Source organism: Taudactylus pleione, unplaced genomic scaffold (genome assembly GCF_031769625.1).
Source record: "Taudactylus pleione unplaced genomic scaffold, aTauple2 ptg000322l, whole genome shotgun sequence".
Lineage (NCBI taxonomy): Eukaryota > Metazoa > Chordata > Amphibia > Anura > Myobatrachidae > Taudactylus > Taudactylus pleione.
The window spans coordinates 1917438-1932003 of record NW_028284723.1 but is presented as its reverse complement, the minus strand read 5'-3'; positions in this window follow the sequence as shown (position 1 = coordinate 1932003).

The following is a 14566-nucleotide window of genomic DNA, read 5'->3' as shown; positions in this document are numbered from 1 at the left end:
GTGGACATCCTGCCACAGGCAGACAGGAATATGAGTGCAAGCCAGAAGTGGAGAATGTGGGAGGAGGTAGCCGTTGCTGTCAATAGGGTGGGTGATTATGTCCGTCTAGCCCGGGATGTCAAACGGCGGTAAGTAAACACTTGACCCCCCCTAAAACCAAAAGCCATTTAAAACAAAAGGATAATGGTTCCAATTTCACCCACAGATGGGCCGACTTCAAATATCGCCTGAAGCAAAAACTGGCGGACAGGGCTAGGCATGCAAGGGGGACAGGTGGGGGTCCCACCCCTGTGTCATTGGAGTTGAATGATTTAGAAGAGCTGACACAGGGGTGTGTGCAGGCTGTGGAGGTGTTTGGTGTGTCCAACATGGATACGGACATGCCAGACTTTGCGGCTCCTCATGTTGTCCAAGGTAAATATTGTGATGTCACCAACTCTGAAATGTTATTGTGCCAATATGTAGATTCTAATGTGAGTCTTTTCTCATTTTTCCAACAGAGACACAGGCGGATGAGTCTGCTCCAGAGGGGAGCCTTGGCCGCAGAATTTCTGCTGGCTCTGCAGGGGAGGAACAAGTACATCCGGCTGAGGACCCTGCAGAAGCCAGTCCAGGGCAATCCCCCTCGCAGGCAGTGTCCCTCCTCACAGAACTCAATTTTAAATCGGATTTCCATACGGAGATTCTGCAGAGGATGGACGCCAGTCTGGTACGGGTGGCTGAGGCCCTGGAGCAAAATGCTGCGGCCAACGTGACCATTGGTCAGGCCCTGGTGGAAAATACCAGGGCCAACATCCGCATCGCCAATGCCCTGGAGCAGCTCATTCGCCAGCACATGGTGGAGCCGACCTCCCTTCCTGCCGGAACATCAGGATCCTCCACCTCTGGCACAACATCAGCCAATCCTCCAAATGTGCCTAGCCCTGTGCCTAGTCCAGAGGCCACAACATCTGCCTCTGGACAGGCCAGCCCGATGACATCCCGGACCCGGTCTGGCGCCCTCCCTCCCCCAGCCAAACAGGGGAAAAAACGTTGACAGCGTTGGCTACTTTTCCCACACTCCTTCTGTGCTTGCCTCATATTCCTTTCTGGCCAAAACTTCCCTCTCCTTTCTTGTGAATTGTTTTTAATTTTTTGCTTTACGTTTCCCAAAACTTTTATGTTTGCACAATTATTAAATATTTTGGAATGAACACTGCAAAAAATGTTTGTGTAAAATATGTGCATGAAATTGTTTTTTGATAACAATAAATTTACCTAAAATGTATGACTTTGTATTCTGACATTATTGTCAAAATGGGTTACATTTAATCCGGGCCCACAAGGCAACAACGTTCAACAACAACATTTTACATGAAAAAAAAAGGGCTCTTTAAGGAACGTTTAAAAATTTACATAAGGATGCAAATTCACCTGGCAAAAACAAAATGGCCTAAAAAACACAAACATGATGACATTATTGTTACAATAGTCCAAAAACAAAATATTGAGGCCAAAATAAACCCCCACAAATGTACGCAAATTGATTGTGTAATCCTGACATTAGCAGCTATGATTTCCACCTGCGTACGGTTTTGTGCTAACCCAAAAAACTGATTTCCAAACACATACCAAGCCGGTTTTCAATCCAACACTAATTGATTTTCTGACAAGCCGTGATTAATCGATGCTTCATCGTGGAGTGCCGGGACGGAGGAGAAGGCCATCGCCAATGTGGTCGAGTAATCCAGACCCTAAGATGTGCGAGCATTTTGAAGGGAAAGAGGATCATCCAGTGACGTATGAGTTGGTACGAACACATTTGACGTTCGCATTTGATAATGTATGTACACCCCAAAAACGCCTCGCCACGCCTCCGTTTTTCCATCTCCACCCCCGTCAACACCCAAAAACGCCCTGTTCTGTCACTCACATTTGACATGTCACTTCCTGTACGCTATTTGACGAACGAGACAAAAAAAACTCACAATCTGCCGTACGCACATGCGCAGTGTAACACCGACGCATGCGCGGTTAGTCAACATCGGAACGCAATGAGCGTACTGCTGTTAACGAACGGCTCGGAATCAGGGCCACAGTTTGGAGTATACTGTAGGTAGGTGAGTGCAGAGCATGTATGATTTATTTTTATGCTGTGATCACATACCTGAGGCACCACAGATGGTTGATTTCAATGGATTACAGCCTAGGCTTCAATCCATGGCACTTAACCATTTGCAGTGCCTGAGGTATGTTACTATATATTATGGGTGAGCGGGTTTGGATTTCTGAAATCCGAACCCCCCCGAGCTCCCCCGATCTGAGGCAGATCCGAGTCAGGCTTGACTTTTCCCGCCTGACTCGGATCTGAAATCGAGGCAAAACGTCAGCATCCCGCCTTCCGAGTCTCGCGGGTTTTGGAACCTATATAAGGTACCCGCGTCGGCGCCATTTTCTCACTCGGCTGTGGACAGTGAAGAGGGAGGGTGGGAGTTAGGGCTGGCTGGGCTGTGTAGTGTAGTGTAGTGTAGTGCAGAGTAGTGTTGTGCTGTGCTGTGCTGCACTGTGCTGCTGTTGTCCACTACTTCAAAGTCCATAGGGGCTGGCTGTGTTGTGCTGTGCTGCTGTTGTTCATAGGGGCTGTGTCCACTCCTCCAAAGTCCATAGGGCCTGGCTGTGTTGTGCTGTGCTGCTGTTGTCCATACTAGCTGTGTCCACTCCTCCAAAGTCCAAAGGGGCTGGCTGGACTGTGTTGTGCAGTCAGTTGTCCATAGGGGCTGTGTCCACTCCAAAGTCCTGTGCAGAGTCCCAGTCCTAAAGGGGTGCTGTAGTGTTGTCCAGGGGATGCTCTGTCCATCAGGGGTGCTCCCCCCAAGTGCTAACAAAATAATATTTTTTGTGTGTTTGTGAATTGTGTGCGCAGTAGCCGCACGTGCATCAACAAAGTAGTGCCAAGCGTGCGCCTGTGTCATAAGTAAAGGGCCGGCTGGCTTGACCGTTAAAGGGTGCTGTAACCCCCAAAGTACACTCCAGTCCAAACCAAAAAAAAATTATTTTCTGTGTTTGTGAATTGTGTGCGCAGTAGCCGCACATGCATCAACAAAGTAGTGTCAAGCGTGCGCCTGTGTCATAAGTAAAGGGCCGGCTGGCTTGACCATTAAAGGGTGCTGTAACCCCCAAAGTACACTCCAGTCCAAACCAAAAAAATAATTATTTTCTGTGTTTGTGAATTGTGTGCGCAGTAGCCGCACGTGCATCAACAAAGTAGTGCCAAGCGTGCGCCTGTGTCATAAGTAAAGGGCCCGTTGGCTTGACCGTTAAGAGTGCTGTAACCCCCAAAGTACACTCCAGTCCAAACCAAAAAAATATATATTTTCTGTGTTTGTGAATTGTGTGCGCAGTAGCCGCACGTGCATCAACAAAGTAGTGCCAAGCGTGCGCCTGTGTCATAAGTAAAGGGCCGGCTGGCTTGACCATTAAAGGGTGCTGTAACCCCCAAAGTACACTCCAGTCCAAACCAAAAAAATATATATTTTCTGTGTTTGTGAATTGTGTGCGTAGTAGCCGCACGTGCATCAACAAAGTAGTGCCAAGCGTGCGCCTGTGTCATAAGTAAAGGGCTGGCTGGCTTGACCGTTAAAGGGTGCTGTAACCCCCAAAGTACACTCCAGTCCAAACCAAAAAAATATATATTTTCTGTGTTTGTGAATTGTGTGCGCAGTAGCCGCACGTGCATCAACAAAGTAGTGCCAAGCGTGCGCCTGTGTCATCATAAGTAAAGGGCCGGCTGGCTTGACCATTAAAGGGTGCTGTAACCCCCAAAGTACACTCCAGTCCAAACCAAAAAAATATATATTTTCTGTGTTTGTGAATTGTGTGCGCAGTAGCCGCACGTGCAATGACAAAGTAGTGCCAAGCGTGCGCCTGTGTCATAAGTAAAGGGCCGGCTGGCTTGACCGTTAAAGGGTGCTGTAACCCCCAAAGTACACTCCAGTCCAAACAAAAAAAATATATATTTTCTTTGTTTGTGAATTGTGTGCGCAGTAGCCGCACGTGCATCAACAAAGTAGTGCCAAGCGTGCGCCTGTGTCATAAGTAAAGGGCCGGCTGGCTTGACCGTTAAAGGGTGCTGTAACCCCCAAAGTACACTCCAGTCCAAACCAAAAAAAAATTATTTTCTGTGTTTGTGAATTGTGTGCGCAGTAGCCGCACATGCATCAACAAAGTAGTGTCAAGCGTGCGCCTGTGTCATAAGTAAAGGGCCGGCTGGCTTACCCATTAAAGGGTGCTGTAACCCCCAAAGTACACTCCAGTCCAAACCAAAAAAATAATTATTTTCTGTGTTTGTGAATTGTGTGCGCAGTAGCCGCACGTGCATCAACAAAGTAGTGCCAAGCGTGCGCCTGTGTCATAAGTAAAGGGCCCGTTGGCTTGACCGTTAAGGGTGCTGTAACCCCCAAAGTACACTCCAGTCCAAACCAAAAAAATATATATTTTCTGTGTTTGTGAATTGTGTGCGCAGTAGCCGCACGTGCATCAACAAAGTAGTGCCAAGCGTGCGCCTGTGTCATAAGTAAAGGGCCGGCTGGCTTGACCATTAAAGGGTGCTGTAACCCCCAAAGTACACTCCAGTCCAAACCAAAAAAATATATATTTTCTGTGTTTGTGAATTGTGTGCGTAGTAGCCGCACGTGCATCAACAAAGTAGTGCCAAGCGTGCGCCTGTGTCATAAGTAAAGGGCTGGCTGGCTTGACCGTTAAAGGGTGCTGTAACCCCCAAAGTACACTCCAGTCCAAACCAAAAAAATATATATTTTCTGTGTTTGTGAATTGTGTGCGCAGTAGCCGCACGTGCATCAACAAAGTAGTGCCAAGCGTGCGCCTGTGTCATCATAAGTAAAGGGCCGGCTGGCTTGACCATTAAAGGGTGCTGTAACCCCCAAAGTACATCTACAGTCCAAACCAAAAAAATATATATTTTCTGTGTTTGTGAATTGTGTGCGCAGTAGCCGCACGTGCAATGACAAAGTAGTGCCAAGCGTGCGCCTGTGTCATAAGTAAAGGGCCGGCTGGCTTGACCGTTAAAGGGTGCTGTAACCCCCAAAGTACACTCCAGTCCAAACCAAAAAAATATATATTTTCTGTGTTTGTGAATTGTGTGCGCAGTAGCCGCACGTGCAATGACAAAGTAGTGCCAAGCGTGCGCCTGTGTCATAAGTAAAGGGCCGGCTGGCTTGACCGTTAAAGGGTGCTGTAACCCCCAAAGTACACTCCAGTCCAAACTAAAAAAAAATATATTTTCTTTGTTTGTGAATTGTGTGCGCAGTAGCCGCACGTGCATCAACAAAGTAGTGCCAAGCGTGCGCCTGTGTCATAAGTAAAGGGCCGGCTGGCTTGACCGTTAAAGGGTGCTGTTACCCCCAAAGTACACTCCAGTCCAAACCAAAAAAAAATTATTTTCTGTGTTTGTGAATTGTGTGCGCAGTAGCCGCACATGCATCAACAAAGTAGTGCCAAGCGTGCGCCTGTGTCATAAGTAAAGGGCCGGCTGGCTTGACCGTTAAAGGGTGCTGTTACCCCCAAAGTACACTCCAGTCCAAACCAAAAAAATAATTATTTTCTGTGTTTGTGAATTGTGTGCGCAGTAGCCGCACGTGCATCAACAAAGTAGTGCCAAGCGTGCGCCTGTGTCATAAGTAAAGGGCCCGTTGGCTTGACCGTTAAGGGTGCTGTAACCCCCAAAGTACACTCCAGTCCAAACCAAAAAATTATATATTTTCTGTGTTTGTGAATTGTGTGCGCAGTAGCCGCACGTGCATCAACAAAGTAGTGCCAAGCGTGCGCCTGTGTCATAAGTAAAGGGCCGGCTGGCTTGACCATTAAAGGGTGCTGTAACCCCCAAAGTACACTCCAGTCCAAACCAAAAAAATATGTATTTTCTGTGTTTGTGAATTGTGTGCATAGTAGCCGCACGTGCATCAACAAAGTAGTGCCAAGCGTGCGCCTGTGTCATCATAAGTAAAGGGCCGGCTGGCTTGACCGTTAAAGGGTGCTGTAACCCCCAAAGTACACTCCAGTCCAAACCAAAAAAATATATATTTTCTGTGTTTGTGAATTGTGTGCGCAGTAGCCGCACGTGCAATGACAAAGTAGTGCCAAGCGTGCGCCTGTGTCATAAGTAAAGGGCCGGCTGGCTTGACCGTTAAAGGGTGCTGTAACCCCCAAAGTACACTCCAGTCCAAACAAAAAAAATATATATTTTCTTTGTTTGTGAATTGTGTGCGCAGTAGCCGCACGTGCATCAACAAAGTAGTGCCAAGCGTGCGCCTGTGTCATAAGTAAAGGGCCGGCTGGCTTGACCGTTAAAGGGTGCTGTAACCCCCAAAGTACACTCCAGTCCAAACCAAAAAAATAATTATTTTCTGTGTTTGTGAATTGTGTGCGCAGTAGCCGCACGTGCATCAACAAAGTAGTGACAAGCGTGCGCCTGTGTCATAAGTAAAGGGCCGGCTGGCTTGACCGTTATAGGGTGCTGTAACACCTAAAGTACACTCCAGTCCAAACCAAAAAAATATATATTTTCTGTGTTTGTGAATTGTGTGCGCAGTAGCCGCACGTGCATCAACAAAGGAGCAGCGCCAAGCGTGCGCCTGTGTCATAAGTAAAGGGCCGGCTGGCTTGACCGTTAAAGGGTGCTGTAACCCCCAAAGTACACTCCAGTCCAAACCAAAAAAATATATATTTTCTGTGTTTGTGAATTGTGTGCGCAGTAGCCGCAAGTGCATCAACAAAGTAGTGCCAAGCGTGCGCCTGTGTCATAAGTAAAGGGCCGGCTGGCTTTACCGTTAAAGGGTGCTGTAACCCCCAAAGTACACTCCAGTCCAAACCAAAAAAATATATATTTTCTGTGTTTGTGAATTGTGTGCGCAGTATCCGCACGTGCATCAACAAAGTAGTGCCAAGCGTGCGCCTGTGTCATAAGTAAAGGGCCGGCTGGCTTGACCATTAAAGGGTGCTGTTACCCCCAAAGTACACTCCAAACCAAAAAAATATATATTTTCTGTGTTTGTGAATTGTGTGCGCAGTAGCCGCACGTGCATCAACAAAGTAGTGCCAAGTGTGCGCCTGTGTCATAAGTAAAGGGCCGGCTGGCTTTACCGTTAATGGGTGCTGTAACCCCCAAAGTACACTCCAGTCCAAACCAAAAAAATATATATTTTCTGTGTTTGTGAATTGTGTGCGCAGTAGACTCACGTGCATCAACAAAGTAGTGCCAAGCGTGCGCCTGTGTCATAAGAAAAGGGTCGGCTGGCTTGACCATTAAAGGGTGCTGGAACCCCCAAAGTACACTCCAGTCCAAACCAAAAAAATATATATTTTCTGTGTTAGTGAATTGTGTGCGCAGTAGCAGCACGTGCATCAACAAAGTAGTGCCAAGCGTGCTCCTGTGTCATAAGTAAAGGGCCGGCTGGCTTGACCGTTAAAGTGTGCTGTAACCCCCAAAGTACACTCCAGTTCAAACCAAAAAAAAAATTATTTTCTGTGTTTGTGAATTGTGTGCGCAGTAGCCGCACGTGCATCAACAAAGTAGTGCCAAGCGTGCGCCTGTGTCATAAGTAAAGGGCCGGCTGGCTTGACCATTAAAGGGTGCTGTAACCCCCAAAGTACACTCCAGTCCAAACCAAAAAAATATATATTTTCTGTGTTTGCGAATTGTGTGCGCAGTAGCCGCACGTGCATCAACAAAGTAGTGCCAAGCATGCACCTGTGTCATCATAAGTAAAAGGCCGGCTGGCTTGACCGTTGAAGGGTGCTGTAACCCCCAAAGTACACTCCAGTCCAAACCAAAAAAATATATATTTTCTGTGTTTGTGAATTGTGTGCACAGTAGCCGCACGTGCATCAACAAAGTAGTGCCAAGCGTGCTCCTGTGTCATAAGTAAAGGGCCGGCTGGCTTGACCGTTAAAGTGTGCTGTAACCCCCAAAGTACACTCCAGTTCAAACCAAAAAAAAATTATTTTCTGTGTTTGTGAATTGTGTGCGCAGTAGCCGCACGTGCATCAACAAAGTAGTGCCAAGCGTGCGCCTGTGTCATAAGTAAAGGGCCGGCTGGCTTGACCGTTAAAGAGTGCTGTAACCCACAAAGTACACTCCAGTCCAAACCAAAAATATATATATTTTCTGTGTTTTTGAATTGTGTGCGCAGTAGCCGCACGTGCATCAACAAAGGAGCAGCGCCAAGTGTGCGCCTGTGTCATAAGTAAAGGGCCAGCTGGCTTGACCGTTAAAGGGTGCTGTTACCCCCAAAGTACACTCCAGTCCAAACCAAAAAAAAAAATATTTTCTGTGTTTGTGAATTGTGTGCGCAGTAGCCGCATGTGCATCAACAAAGTAGTGCCAAGCGTGTGCCTGTGTCATCATAAGTAAAGGGCCGGCTGGCTTGACCGTTAAAGGGTGCTGTAACCCCCAAAGTACACTCCAGTCCAAACCAAAAAAATATATATTTTCTGTGTTTGTGAATTGTGTGCGCAGTATCCGCACGTGCGTCAACAAAGTAGTGCCAAGCGTGCGCCTGTGTCATAAGTAAAGGGCCGGCTGGCTTGACCGTTAAGGGTGCTGTAACCCCCAAAGTACACTCCAAACCAAAAAAATAATTATTTTCTGTGTTTGTGAATTGTGTGCGCAGTAGCCGCACGTGCATCAACAAAGTAGTGCCAAGCGTGCGCCTGTGTCATAAGTAAAGGGCCGGCTGGCTTTACCGTTAAAGGGTGCTGTAACCCCCAAAGTACACTCCAGTCCAAACCAAAAAAATATATATTTTCTGTGTTTGTGAATTGTGTGCACAGTATCCGCACGTGCATCAACAAAGTAGTGCCAAGTGTGCGCCTGTGTCATAAGTAAAGGGCCAGCTGGCTTGACCATTAAAGGGTGCTGTAACCCCCAAAGTACACTCCAAACCAAAAAAAAAAATATTTTCTATGTTTGTGAATTGTGTGTGCAGTAGCCGCACGTGCATCAACAAAGTAGTGCCAAGCGTGCGCCTGTGTCATAAGTAAAGGGCCCATTGGCTTGACCGTTAAGGGTGCTGTAACCCCCAAAGTCCACTCCAGTCCAAACCAAAAAAATATATATTTTCTGTGTTTGTGAATTGTGTGCGCAGTAGCCGCACGTGCATCAACAAAGTAGTGCCAAGCGTGCGCCTGTGTCATAAGTAAAGGGCCGGCTGGCTTGACCTTTAATGGGTGCTGTAACCCCCAAAGTACACTCCAGTCCAAACCAAAAAAATATATATTTTCTGTGTTTGTGAATTGTGTGCGTAGTAGCGGCACGTGCATCAACAAAGTAGTGCCAAGCGTGCGCCTGTGTCATAAGTAAAGGGCCGGCTGGCTTGACCATTAAAGGGTGCTGTAACCCCCAAAGTACACTCCAGTCCAAACAAAAAAAATATATATTTTCTTTGTTTGTGAATTGTGTGCGCAGTAGCCGCACGTGCATCAACAAAGTAGTGCCAAGCGTGCGCCTGTGTCATAAGTAAAGGGCCGGCTGGCTTGACCGTTAAGGGTGCTGTAACCCCCAAAGTACACTCCAAACCAAAAAAATAATTATTTTCTGTGTTTGTGAATTGTGTGCGCAGTAGCCGCACGTGCATCAACAAAGTAGTGCCAAGCGTGCGCCTGTGTCATAAGTAAAGGGCCGGCTGGCTTTACCATTAAAGGGTGCTGTAACCCCCAAAGTACACTCCAGTCCAAACCAAAAAAATATATATTTTCTGTGTTTGTGAATTGTGTGCGCAGTATCCGCACGTGCATCAACAAAGTAGTGCCAAGCGTGCGCCTGTGTCATAAGTAAAGGGCCGGCTGGCTTGACCATTAAAGGGTGCTGTAACCCCCAAAGTACACTCCAAACCAAAAAAAAAAATATTTTCTGTGTTTGTGAATTGTGTGTGCAGTAGCCGCACGTGCATCAACAAAGTAGTGCCAAGCGTGCGCCTGTGTCATAAGTAAAGGGCCCGTTGGCTTGACCGTTAAGGGTGCTGTAACCCTCAAAGTACACTCCAGTCCAAACCAATAAAATATATATTTTCTGTGTTTGTGAATTGTGTGCGCAGTAGCCGCACGTGCATCAACAAAGTAGTGCCAAGCGTGCGCCTGTGTCATAAGTAAAGGGCAGGCTGGCTTGACCTTTAAAGGGTGCTGTAACCCCCAAAGTACACTCCAGTCCAAACCAAAAAAATATATATTTTTTCTGTGTTTGTGAATTGTGTGCGTAGTAGCCGCACGTGCATCAACAAAGTAGTGCCAAGCGTGCGCCTGTGTCATAAGTAAAGGGCCGGCTGGCTTGACCGTTAAAGGGTGCTGTAACCCCCAAAGTACACTCCAGTCCAAACCAAAAAAATATATATTTTCTGTGTTTGTGAATTGTGTGCGCAGTAGCCGCACGTGCATCATCAAAGTAGTGCCAAGCGTGCGCCTGTGTCATCATAAGTAAAGGGCCGGCTGGCTTGACCGTTAAAGGGTGCTGTAACCCCCAAAGTACACTCCAGTCCAAACCAAAAAAATATATATTTTCTGTGTTTGTGAATTGTGTGCGCAGTAGCCGCACGTGCAATGACAAAGTAGTGCCAAGCGTGCGCCTGTGTCATAAGTAAACGGCCGGCTGGCTTGACCATTAAAGGGTGCTGTAACCCCCAAAGTACACTCCAGTCCAAACAAAAAAAATATATATTTTCTTTGTTTGTGAATTGTGTGCGCAGTAGCCGCACGTGCATCAACAAAGTAGTGCCAAGCGTGCGCCTGTGTCATAAGTAAAGGGCCGGCTGGCTTGACCGTTATAGGGTGCTGTAACCCCCAAAGTACACTCCAGTCCAAACCAAAAAAATATATATTTTCTGTGTTTGTGAATTGTGTGCGCAGTAGCCGCACGTGCATCAACAAAGTAGTGCCAAGCGTGCGCCTGTGTCATAAGTAAAGGGCCGGCTGGCTTGACCGTTAAAGGGTGCTGTAACCCCCAATGTACACTCCAGTCCAAACAAAAAAAATATATATTTTCTTTGTTTGTGAATTGTGTGCGCAGTAGCCGCACGTGCATCAACAAAGTAGTGCCAAGCGTGCGCCTGTGTCATAAGTAAAGGGCCGGCTGGCTTGACCGTTAAAGGGTGCTGTAACCCCCAAAGTACACTCCAGTCCAAACCAAAAAAATAATTATTTTCTGTGTTTGTGAATTGTGTGCGCAGTAGCCGCACGTGCATCAACAAAGTAGTGACAAGCGTGCGCCTGTGTCATAAGTAAAGGGCCGGCTGGCTTGACCGTTATAGGGTGCTGTAACCCCCAAAGTACACTCCAGTCCAAACCAAAAAAATATATATTTTCTGTGTTTGTGAATTGTGTGCGCAGTAGCCGCACGTGCATCAACAAAGGAGCAGCGCCAAGCGTGCGCCTGTGTCATAAGTAAAGGGCCGGCTGGCTTGACCGTTAAAGGGTGCTGTAACCCCCAAAGTACACTCCAGTCCAAACCAAAAAAATATATATTTTCTGTGTTTGTGAATTGTGTGCGCAGTAGCCGCACGTGCATCAACAAAGTAGTGCCAAGCGTGCGCCTGTGTCATAAGTAAAGGGCCGGCTTGCTTTATTGTTAAAGGGTGCTGTAACCCCCAAAGTACACTCCAGTCCAAACCAAAAAAATATATATTTTCTGTGTTTGTGAATTGTGTGCGCAGTATCTGCACGTGCATCAACAAAGTAGTGCCAAGCGTGCGCCTGTGTCATAAGTAAAGGGCCGGCTGGCTTGACCATTAAAGGGTGCTGTAACCCCCAAAGTACACTCCAAACCAAAAAAATATATATTTTCTGTGTTTGTGAATTGTGTGCGCAGTAGCCGCACGTGCATCAACAAAGTAGTGCCAAGTGTGCGCCTGTGTCATAAGTAAAGGGCCGGCTGGCTTTACCGTTAAAGGGTGCTGTAACCCCCAAAGTACACTCCAGTCCAAACCAAAAAAATATATATTTTCTGTGTTTGTGAATTGTGTGCGCAGTAGACGCACGTGCATCAACAAAGTAGTGCCAAGCGTGCGCCTGTGTCATAAGAAAAGGGCCGGCTGGCTTGACCGTTAAAGGGTGCTGTAACCCCCAAAGTACACTCCAGTACAAACCAAAAAAATATATATTTTCTGTGTTAGTGAATTGTGTGCGCAGTAGCAGCACGTGCATCAACAAAGTAGTGCCAAGCGTGCTCCTGTGTCATAAGTAAAGGGCCGGCTGGCTTGACCGTTAAAGGGTGCTGTAACCCCCAAAGTACACTCCAGTTCAAACCAAAAAAAAATTTATTTTCTGTGTTTGTGAATTGTGTGCGCAGTAGCCGCACGTGCATCAACAAAGTAGTGCCAAGCGTGCGCCTGTGTCATAAGTAAAGGGCCGGCTGGCTTGACCATTAAAGGGTGCTGTAACCCCCAAAGTACACTCCAGTCCAAACCAAAAAAATATATATTTTCTGTATTTGCGAATTGTGTGCGCAGAAGCCGCACGTGCATCAACAAAGTAGTGCCAAGCATGCACCTGTGTCATCATAAGTAAAAGGCTGGCTGGATTTACCGTTGAAGGGTGCTGTAACCCCCAAAGTACACTCCAGTCCAAACCAAAAAAATATATATTTTCTGTGTTTGTGAATTGTGTGCACAGTAGCCGCACGTGCATCAACAAGGTAGTGCCAAGCGTGCGCCTGTGTCATAAGTAAAGGGCCGGCTGGCTTGACCGTTAAAGAGTGCTGTAAACCCTAAAGTACACTCCAGTCCAAACCAAAAAAAAAATTATTTTCTGTGATTGTGAATTGTGTGCGCAGTAGCCGCACGTGCATCAACAAAGTAGTGCCAAGCGTGCGCCTGTGTCATAAGTAAAGGGCCGGCTGGCTTGACCATTAAAGGGTGCTGTAACCCCCAAAGTACACTCCAGTCCAAACCAAAAATATATATATTTTCTGTGTTTGTGAATTGTGTGCGCAGTAGCCGCACGTGCATTAACAAAGGAGCAGCGCCAAGTGTGCGCCTGTGTCATAAGTAAAGGGCCGGCTGGCTTGACCGTTAAAGGGTGCTGTTACCCCCAAAGTACACTCCAGTCCAAACCAAAAAAAAAAATATTTTCTGTGTTTGTGAATTGTGTGCGCAGTAGCCGCACGTGCATCAACAAAGTAGTGCCAAGCGTGCGCCTGTGTCATAGGTAAAGGGCCGGCTGGCTTGACCATTAAAGGGTGCTGTAACCCCCAAAGTACACTCCAGTCCAAACCAAAAAAATATATATTTTCTGTGTTTGTGAATTGTGTGCGCAGTATCCGCACGTGCGTCAACAAAGTAGTGCCAAGCGTGCGCCTGTGTCATAAGTAAAGGGCCGGCTGGCTTGACCGTTAAAGGGTGCTGTAACCCCCAAAGTACACTCCAAACCAAAAAAATAATTATTTTCTGTGTTTGTGAATTGTGTGCGCAGTAGCCGCACGTGCATCAACAAAGTAGTGCCAAGCGTGCGCCTGTGTCATAACTAAAGGGCCGGCTGGCTTTACCGTTGAAGGGTGCTGTAACCCCCAAAGTACACTCCAGTCCAAACCAAAAAAATATATATTTTCTGTGTTTGTGAATTGTGTGCGCAGTATCCGCACGTGCATCAACAAAGTAGTGCCAAGTGTGTGCCTGTGTCATAAGTAAAGGGCCGGCTGGCTTGACCATTCAAGGGTGCTGTAACCCCCAAAGTACACTCCAAACCAAAAAAAAAAATATTTTCTGTGTTTGTGAATTGTGTGCGCAGTAGCCGCACGTGCATCAACAAAGTATTTCCAAGCGTGCGCCTGTGTCATAAGTAAAGGGCCAGCTGCCTTGACCTTTAAAGGGTGCTGTAACCCCCAAAGTACACTCCAGTCCAAACCAAAAAAATATATATTTTCTGTGTTTGTGAATTGTGTGCGTAGTAGCCGCACGTGCATCAACAAAGTAGTGCCAAGCGTGCGCCTGTGTCATAAGTAAAGGGCCGGCTGGCTTGACCATTAAAGGGTGCTGTAACCCCCAAAGTACACTCCAATCCAAACCAAAAAAATATATATTTTCTGTGTTTGTGAATTGTGTGCGCAGTAGCCGCACGTGCATCAACAAAGTAGTGCCAAGCGTGCGCCTGTGTCATCATAAGTAAAGGGCCAGCTGGCTTGACCGTTAAAGGGTGCTGTAACCCCCAAAGTACACTCCAGTCCAAACCAAAAAAATATATATTTTCTGTGTTTGTGAATTGTGTGCGCAGTAGCCGCACGTGCAATGACAAAGTAGTGACAAGCGTGCGCCTGTGTCAAAAGTAAAGGGCCGGCTGGCTTGACCGTTAAAGGGTGCTGTAACCCCCAAAGTACACTCCAGTCCAAACAAAAAAAATATATATTTTCTTTGTTTGTGAATTGTGTGCGCAGTAGCCGCACGTGCATCAACAAAGTAGTGCCAAGCGTGCGCCTGTGTCATAAGTAAAGGGCCGGCTGGCTTGACCGTTAAAGGGTGCTGTAACCCCCAAAGTACACTCCAGTCCAAACCAAAAAAATATATATTTTCTGTGTTTGTGAATTGTGTGC